Here is a 9,754-nt window from a genome sequence, read left to right as displayed (position 1 = left end):
GTACAATACTTTACTGGATTTCGCTTCAGTTATCATATTTATCATTTAGTTTTAATTTAGGTTTATGAAATTTAAATAAAATAAGGAGTCTTTATGTCGCGTTACAGAGGGCCTCGTTTCAAAAAAATACGCCGTCTGGGGGCTTTACCGGGACTAACTAGTAAAAGGCCCAAAACCGGAAACGATCTTAAAAACCAATCGCGTTCCGGTAAAAAATCTCAATATCGTATTCGTTTAGAAGAAAAACAAAAATTGCGTTTTCATTATGGTCTTACAGAACGACAATTACTTAAATACGTTCGTATCGCCGGAAAAGCCAAAGGATCAACGGGTCAAGTTTTACTACAATTACTTGAAATGCGTTTGGATAACATCCTTTTTCGATTGGGTATGGCTTCGACTATTCCTCAAGCCCGCCAATTAGTTAATCATAGACATATTTTAGTTAATGGTTCTATAGTGGATATAGCAAGTTATCGTTGCAAACCCCGAGATATTATTACAGCAAAGGATGAAAAAAAATCGAGAGCACTGATTCAAAATTATCTTGATTCATCCCCGCTTCAGGAATTGCCAAAACATTTGACTCTTCAGCCATTGCAATATAAAGGATTAGTCAATCAAATAATAGATAGTAAATGGGTCAGTTTGAAAATAAATGAATTGCTCGTTGTAGAATATTATTCTCGTCAGACTTAAACCTAACTAAAAAACAAAGGTTCGGACAATTTCGTCCTCCCCTTCGCCGAAGTCTAAGTAAAGAGACTGAAGGAAAGTAAGGTTTTGATCCGGAAATTTTTCTATCATTCATGTATCATTGATCGGTAGGGGGATTTTCATCTCTTGTCCATTCTTTCCAGTCTTTTCGTTTCCGTACCATAAAAATTCGAAATAGAAAATCTATATCCAAGAAAAACCATTGGAATAATAGTATCCATTGTTATTTGATTTGATACATTGTGGTCAGTAACATTGTTGAATTAGTACGGAAAGAGAGGGATTCGAACCCTCGGTAAACAAAAGCCTACATAGCATTTCCAATGCTACGCCTTCAACCACTCGGCCATCTCTCCTACAGAATGATTATGGCCCAGAAACCGAGTTAATAGGGAGTCATTCATATTCAATTTTTTTTTTGATAGGCACGTCCAACCAATTCTAACTATAAAAAGAATTTTTTTTAACTATGTTTAATGGATACTTTTAGCTCATGATTCTATTTAGTTTTTTAAACTATGATTCCTTTTTTTATAAAAATTCGACTTTTACAGTTTTCGATTTTTCACCAACAACTCAAAATTTATGAATCATAGAATAATTAGTCGATTCTTTTTGCTCTTTGGATGGATCATAATTCAATCAAAAAAATTCTAGAATTACCCCAATCTGTAAGATAAATAAAATTCTTTTTTTCTTCAACTTTGCTGAAATCAGCAATAGTTCTCTTCATTCTGATCCTACTACATTTGGATGAAATTTCACCGGATTGAAATATTTCTTATGTTTTATTGATTCCTGTGAAATCAAAAAGAAACAATTTGAATATCGAGTGGGATTTTTTAATGAATCCGTTTTTATGTTATTTCGTACTATGCAATTCCTTTGTTTGTGGGATCATTTTCTCACGAGAGGTAATTAAAAGAAATTAAAAAATGGGGTTGTTACCGATGCCTAGATCTGGGATAAATGGAAATTTTATCGATAAGACCTTTTCAATTGTAGCCAATATCTTATTACAAATAATTCCGACAACTTCCGGGGAAAAAGAGGCATTCACCTATTACAGAGATGGTGCGATTTGATTTTTTTTTTTTTTTTTTTTTTTTTTACCGCTCTCTGTCTTAGTAGAAAGACACAGTATTCGGGATAGAAAGAAAACAATAATTGAAATAAATCTACGCTTCTTGGAGGTGCAATTTTCAAATAAAAAAATTCCTTCTGTCGTGTATCCCCGATTAATGTAACCTCAGATGCTTTAATTGTCGATTCTAGTATCAAGCGAAAGGTGTAACCTATGGATTAAGTCAACCCTACTCCACTAGTAAAAATATTCACTAGTAAAAATAGGTAGCAGAGGGGAAGAAGCACTACACCTAGGAATCAACAACACGAAAACTTTGTTATAAATTATCCCTTTTCCTTATCGGGATCGGAACTTAGAAAAATGGTTGGGACAACAAACATCCATCTCGTTTGTATTTTGGATACCTGTATAACCATCGAAGACTGTTGAAGTGACTAATTCCTGGAAATTTAGAGGCGTTGAGGACAAAGAAATTGTTAGAGTTACCATTTTTATTTTTATCTAGTAACAACATGCTTGATGTTAAGAAAAGATCTTTTACAGGAAGGTTGCCTAGAGATTTTTTGTAAAAACGCTAGTCCCATCAGTTCATAATGAGAGTATTTCAATCTTTTTTGATTTCATGTATTATTCTCATCTCATTATGCGCATCACATAAAGGGGGAGCCGTATGAGATGAAAATCTCACGTACGGTTCTGGAACGGAGATTCTTTGAATGGAATAACGAACGACCGTAACGGATGTCGGCTCAATCCGAAGGAAATTATGCGGAAGCTCTACAGAATTATTATGAAGCTATGCGACTAGAAATCGATCCCTATGATCGAAGTTATATACTCTATAACATAGGTCTTATCCACACAAGGAACGGAGAACATACGAAAGCTTTGGAATATTATTTTCGGGCACTAGAACGAAACCCGTTCTTACCACAAGCTTTTAATAATATGGCTGTGATCTGTCATTACGTGCGACTATCTCCACTATAGAAAGAAAAAAAAAAGAGCAAATTCGATAATAAATACTAAAAAAAATAGGCTTTCTACATATGTATTGTCCAAACTAACGATTTGTATCAGCTGTAGCAAAGAAAGAAACTTCATAGAAGTAGAAATATGAAGAAATAGGTATGCCTAGATACTTTATTCTATGGATAAAGGATCTAATTGATAGAAGAAGCACCGTAAAGATCAATTAGTCAGGTTTTTGGCCGATACAATAAAAACTGCTTACTTATATCATGATATAAGATCAAAATGAAGGAATCCACTTATGTAATAGGGTGGATACCCTCCGATATTGAGCAGCGGTGTAGCATCAGATCCCAAAGACAGTAAGTCTTTTCTTTCTTATGAAAGAAAGTCTTTTTCAAGGATTCTATATCAATTTATAGATGAAACCGAGATAGTTATCTTTCAGAAAATTGTAACGATAGTGGAATGCCTATGCTTTATTCTTCTGAAGGTGGGAGAAAAGATAAAACTTATTTAATTATTCAGCAAAATTAAAGTTTGAAACTTATATAATTAACCTCTTTTGCTTAACTCGAGAAAAAAAATGGGCTAGATCTATGAGAAATTTCATTCAATTAGATTAGATATGGTAAATTTTAAAAAATATGGGACAGCAAAAGAATTGACTGTTGAGCCGTATGAGGTAGGAAANACATGCAATATATAAGCTATGTTTATACTTTAATAGACTATGCCTACGTGTCATTGAGAGAAATTATGTTACACCTTGAAAAAGAGGTAGTGGACATTTTTATGCCTTCTTGAAAGGTACTTCCCACCTTCATTCTTTGATATAATGATACACTTGGTTATCCATTTGGGACGTGAAGCTCATATATGTGGTCCTGTTCAATATCGCTGGATGTACCCATTCGAAAGGTGAATTATTTGCTTCTTAATATCACGTTGGTAGTAATTGTGGTCATCTTCATAATCTTTATGTCTCGTTTAGATATATGAAGGTATTGAAAAGTTATGTACGGAACAAAGCATGACCAGAAGGGTGCATTGCAGCGTGCTATGTAGCGGATGAATGTGTAGACTTTTCAAAAATGTATTTTAAACACTCGATTGAAGTTGCACATAATGAACATCGTAATCAATAATATGAAAATGGTGTCATTCTAGAATGTCGTCCTATATCAGCTGGGACTTCAATTACATTACCCGATGATGTACTAAAAAATGCACATTGATATGTCTTGTTCAACACAGTAGTGGTGGAACCGTTTATCCAATGAGTTAAGTTGTGTACCATTTATTATTTGTTTAATATAAATCAATATTAAATTGTAATTCATCTGGTCAGCATATGGATGAACTCATGATCTTAGATCATAGACTAGCAAAAGATTCTAGTATACTTTCGAAGATTCATGCAAAACAATTTCCATCCGGATTAAAATCTAAGGTAATGTAGCATACTATTCCATGAACCATTAAAGGTACAAAACTACAACACACCTAACAAGTAGTTATTTTTATTCTTACCAGATTCAAATAGATTCATCTAATGTAGTTTACTCTGACTTGTTAAAATGACTTGCAAATGGACCAAGAAAATGTGCAATGTCTTACACGGGGTACATCATTAATGTTCAACGATTTTAGATAAAGAGTGGAAAAATCAACATTAATGGACAACGATTTTAGATAAGAGTGGAAAAATCAACCCAAAATAGTGGTGTTTCTGTAGATGTAGCTACATTGTATAGATCTAGTGCAAAGGATAAATCGCAAGTTATGGACGTAGTTGCATACTATGGGATTTTTTTTCTTATAACATGTGTTAAACTTGTTTGAAAATGACTCTTTTTTTTTTTTTATACTTGGATATGTGAAAAGTTTGGAAGTATTCTGTTCGTTGATATCTCTTGTTTATAATGTAAATGAAATGGGTGGTTGAAGTGGTCTTTTATTAATATGAGCACTAAACAAACAACTGACTTTGTTGAGATGTTTTTTTTATCATGTCTATTGACTTATAAGATGTGTGAAGCAATTATGGACAATTGACATTTTTTAAATGTAAGAATTGCATTATGTATTTGATATACTTTCTTGGTAAGAGCGCATTGAACAAGCCGAGGTTGAGACAAAAACTTCATCAAATAGTATTGTTGATGATGTCTTGAGTAAAGTTCTTGGACCGGATTGTGGGCATGTAAGAGGACTTAGATTTGGAGTGACTCGTTCTAAATTGTCTCTCTTGTCTCAACAAGAAAATAGATACATGATTCTTGAGAAAGAATATTTGAAGATGAGGGAAGAAATGATGGAAATGAAACTAATGTTCTCGAGTTTTATGAAGAAACAGGTACATTTTTTTTAAAATTAAGTTATACAAACTTCACATTCATTCTATTGTGAGTTTATTTATTCCATATATATTTTTATTAAAATTTTCATAGATTGACCTAATGGAGGAAGCCTCCAATAGTATTGGAAGTATACCAAAATCAACAAACATCCATTCAAATTTGACAATACCTTCTCCTACCTTAAGTTGATTTTCTAATTTAACGAATAAAATTATTGATTTCATTATTACTAGCAAATTCTCAATGTTTTTATTTTTCTTCTGGTAAAGCATCAATAATAATACTCAAATTAAGTGCAAGTTACTAGATTGGCATGACTCAGGAGAGATTGTTGTAGAAGGACGATGGTCTTCTAATGATCCAGCTGCTCTTGTTCATCACATCCCTATTGGACCGCATGCTATTAGAGTATGAGTTGATATACCAAAGAAATGCAATACCTATTTGTGGCGGCCTACGTCAGAAATGACATGTATTGAAGGAGCTGTGGGTAGTACAGTTGCTTGGTCATCCGACAAAGTGATTATCGGTATGTAATTTTTAAAGTTTATTTATTTAAATTAATGAAATAATTTTTTCATTAGTTAATTAAAGTGTTCACATAATCATATATTCATATATATTTTGTATATTTATATAGGTGAATAAAGTGATGCATGCCTTATTCATGCCAATGATGAATTTGAAGATGATACCTTATCTACATGATAAACTTGAAGCCAAACTTGGTGAATTTTGTATTTTGTGAACTACTTTATGTTTTTTTGTACTTGGGCAAAAACTTTATCTTGTGTAACGGATCGAAGAAAAAAAAACGATGTCGTCGGCAGGTCCGAAAACTCTGGCGAACACCGGAGTTTTCGCTCCCACACGACCCACAAAGGGCCGCCGAAGTCTGGGTCACCAAGGAAACTCGATCCCGACCTTCAGCCAACCCAAGACACCTGCAAAGAAGAAAAAAAGATAAGGGAAAATAAAGAGGACAGTGAAAATCCGACAAAACTCCGGCGAGGCCAAACCCTACGAAATCGACGTCTAAACCTCCATAACAAAAGTAATCCCAGAGCCTTTTGCACACATCAAAGGTAGATTTAGACGAGTCCTACACGTTGTACATCGTCGGCAAGGGAGACGAAACGTCGGATTTTCGAACCCTTCCAGATCCGGGAGTGTGAGACCTTTACTAACCAAACCAATACCAAAAACGGAATTAGGGGGAGAAAGAGACTCGAGAACGGAGGAAAAAAAGGAGGAAAAGGACGTCGAAACGATGTTAACGAGGAGAGAGAGAGGTCGTCGGAAAGAACCGCAGGCAACCGAGTGAAGGAGACGAAGTTTGACCCAAGGGCCGGATCTCGCGACCCGAACCGAGTCCAACAACCGTAAGTTAGCCCAACACTCGAAGACTCCCGTGGCCCAGTCGCCTCAGCCCAAACTTGTAAGCCCAAGTACGGCCTAACCCACCAGTCACGACCAGAGAACAAAAACCCAACCGACCCGAGACCTGCAAGCACAGTCCAACGCCCAACACGCACAGCCCAGCCCACCTACACGTCCTTCAGCCAGGCAGACCCATAACCCGCGAGCGACCCGTCAACCCGCACCTCGATCCGAGACCGCTGCACACACGTCTCCCTCTGGTTGTGCCATGTGGCACGTTTGCAGCCCGACACCCCTCGGCTCCGACGATTTGATCGACTCGGGGTGGCTTCTCGGCTCCGGCGGCTTATTCGGCTCGAAAAACCTATTTTCGGCCCATTTGTCACTGTTCCGACCCTCTCGGACTTAGTTTCGGCCCCGTTTAAGGTAAAATAGATCATTTTAAGGTCGTATTTCACAAATTCAAGTTTGAAATTAATTATGTTTGTGAAATACTAACGAATGTGTCGAATGATACAATAGGAACCAACCCCCAACGGGAGCGTAGAACGTTTACGAGGAGCTAGGAGCTTACGTTTATATTTTAGGGAGTACTTCGGCTAAGGCCTACCAAGTAAGTGGCTCATCCGTCGTAGGTTACGCGTTATTTGCTGTTTGTTGGCACGTGCCCGTGGATTCGCACGTGTCATTAAATCGTATGATAGGTTGTTGTGCTTAAGAAAGTAATCATGTGAACGTGAATGTATGTTATGTATGCTGTTTAGTCTGATGTGTTATGTAATGCATGTGACGTTATGTTGTTCTTGAATGATTATGGCATGATTGTATGGAATATTTGAATGTAAACAACATGAATTGTATGACATGAAATACGGTAAACTGCCTGGAAACATAACCCCGATAGAAATATGTATGATACGTAAATTGAAAATGAGAATGACATGTAAGCATGGAACGTGACAAGGGGGGTTATGTTCATTAATGTTAAATGTAGAAGTAATGGGGACCTCATGCATTATGTGTGTTCATGCATCTGGGGGATACCCCTATCCCATCACAAGGGTACGGACGCATACATCCAATGGCAGGACAACGACCGTTATGCTTTGCATAGCGCTGCCATGACGGTTACTAGTTCTAACGGGTTCTGGCATAAGGGGCTCCTAGAGTATGCCCACCGGATAAGGAAAGTGGCCCAGCGGTGTGCGAACTAGTTGGTGAGCCCATACTCGCACGTATGGGCTGTGTGTAGAGTATATGGTACACGTCCAAAGTTTACCCGTTAGGACAGCACCGTAGGAAAAACGAAACGAAAAGATAGGTCCCATCATATCATTGCATGTGTTTGGTGCATAACCCCAATAGGGGGCCACTTACTGAGTATTCTAGTAATACTCAAGCCTCGTGCTACTTTACTTTTCAGATAAGGGCAAGGCACCCATGTGACATCGACGGCGGCATCATACACCCCGGGACCGTGGCACATGCATAGGGTAGTTGTTTTTCCATTTCGTAGTCTAGATTGAATTCGGTTTGCATCATTAGTATAGGTTAGCATAGGTTGAATTGTATTTGCATAATAAATCTTAGGGTAGAGTAAGACATTCATTTCAGTTTTGTTCTTTTTCCCTTATTTCAATAATGTTTTTTTTTTCTTTTCTTTCTCTTGTAATCGTTTTCTATTTCACAAGGTAACAAAAGGTGAGTGTAAGTCGCATTTATGATCATGGCCCATTTAATGTAAATTCTGCATGTCAAAGTAGAGTAATGACCTTAGATTAAATAGGTAAAATTTATGGTCGTTATAGTTGGTATCAGAGCTCTAGGTTATAGATCTTGTAGACTAGCCTACAAAGTAGGCTTGGCATGTTCCACGGTCCAATTACCGATGCCCCGTTGTTGTTAGATACACCTTACGTAGTATGAGGGATGTATAATTTTTTTGATATATTTAATGTGGTTGGCTTTAAATGTTGAATGACATGATACTGTATGATTTTGTGTTGTGATGTGATCTGGTGTCAATGCATGTCTTTACGTCACGATATTTATGTTTTCTTTTATCTGAATTATATGGTAGAATATAGGGAATGTTATAAATAAATCATAAACTTAGTTAGAACCCTTAATGTACGTATTGTCGGTTGGTACCCCAGCAGGGGTAGACCTAGTTACGAAAATTAGAGTAAAAGACGGACAAGTGGTAATAGCTGGACAAACCATCCACGTAGACTTAAAAGTAGTGGATATGACGGATTTTGACGTCATACTAGGAATGGACTGGCTAGACGAAAACTTTGCTAGCATAGATTGCCATAAGAAAGTGGTGATATTCACACCTCCAAACGAACTTACCTCTAAGTTTAAAGGAACCTTCACAGGTACCACCCCAAAAATAATATCGATGATGAAAGCGAGACTCCTGGTACAACAAGGGGGGTGGGCGTTTCCAGCATGTACAGTAAACACAAAAGGAAAGGAAAAACCAATAGATACAGTACCCATAGTAAACGAATTTATAGACGTCTTCTCGGAGGACCTCCCGGGAATCCCTCCATCGTGAGAGGTAGACTTTGGAATAGAACTGGAACCAGGAACGTGACCCATCTCTAAGGCCCCATACCGCATGGCACCAACAGAACTTAAATCACAACTGCAAGACCTATTAGATAAAGGCTTCATTCGACCTAGCATATCCCCTTGGGGAGCGCCAGTGTTGTTTGTCAAAAAGAAAGACAGCTCTATGAGTCTATGCATTGATTATAGAGAATTAAACAAGAGGACGGTATCTAGCATATCCCCTTGGGGAGCGCCAGTGTTTGTCAAAAAGAAAGACAGCTCTATGCATCTATGCATTGATTATAGAGAATTAAACAAGAGGACGGTAAAGAAAAAAATACCCATTACCCCGCATCGAGGACCTATTTGACCAACTTCAAGAGGCGACAGTGTTTTCCAAAATAGATCTTCGATCAGGATACCATTAAATTAAGATTAAAAATGAAGAGATACCGAAAACAGCCTTTCGAACCAGATATGGCCACTATGAGTTTGTGGTAATGTCTTTTGGTCTCACTAATGCCCCAGCGGTATTCATGGAATTAATGAACCGAGTATTTAAGGAGTGCTTAGACTTGTTTGTGATCGTGTTCATAGACGACATCCTCATATACTCGAAAACGGACCTAGAACACCAAAAGCACATTCGCAAAGCCCTAACTATCTTAAGGGAGAA

General features: G+C 37.2%; 1 non-coding gene across 1 annotated transcript; it reads right to left on the bottom strand.

The window, feature by feature from the left end:
- Positions 1–986: 986 nt before the first annotated feature.
- Positions 987–1,073, bottom strand: TRNAS-GGA. Its single transcript has one exon. It is a non-coding gene; the product is annotated as a tRNA-Ser (tRNA).
- Positions 1,074–9,754: the final 8,681 nt, after the last annotated feature.

Source organism: Cucurbita pepo, chromosome LG02 (genome assembly GCF_002806865.2).
Source record: "Cucurbita pepo subsp. pepo cultivar mu-cu-16 chromosome LG02, ASM280686v2, whole genome shotgun sequence".
Taxonomy (NCBI): Eukaryota; Viridiplantae; Streptophyta; class Magnoliopsida; order Cucurbitales; family Cucurbitaceae; genus Cucurbita; species Cucurbita pepo.
Note: the sequence above shows the minus strand (reverse complement) of the source record. Positions and strands in the feature narration are given on the sequence as shown.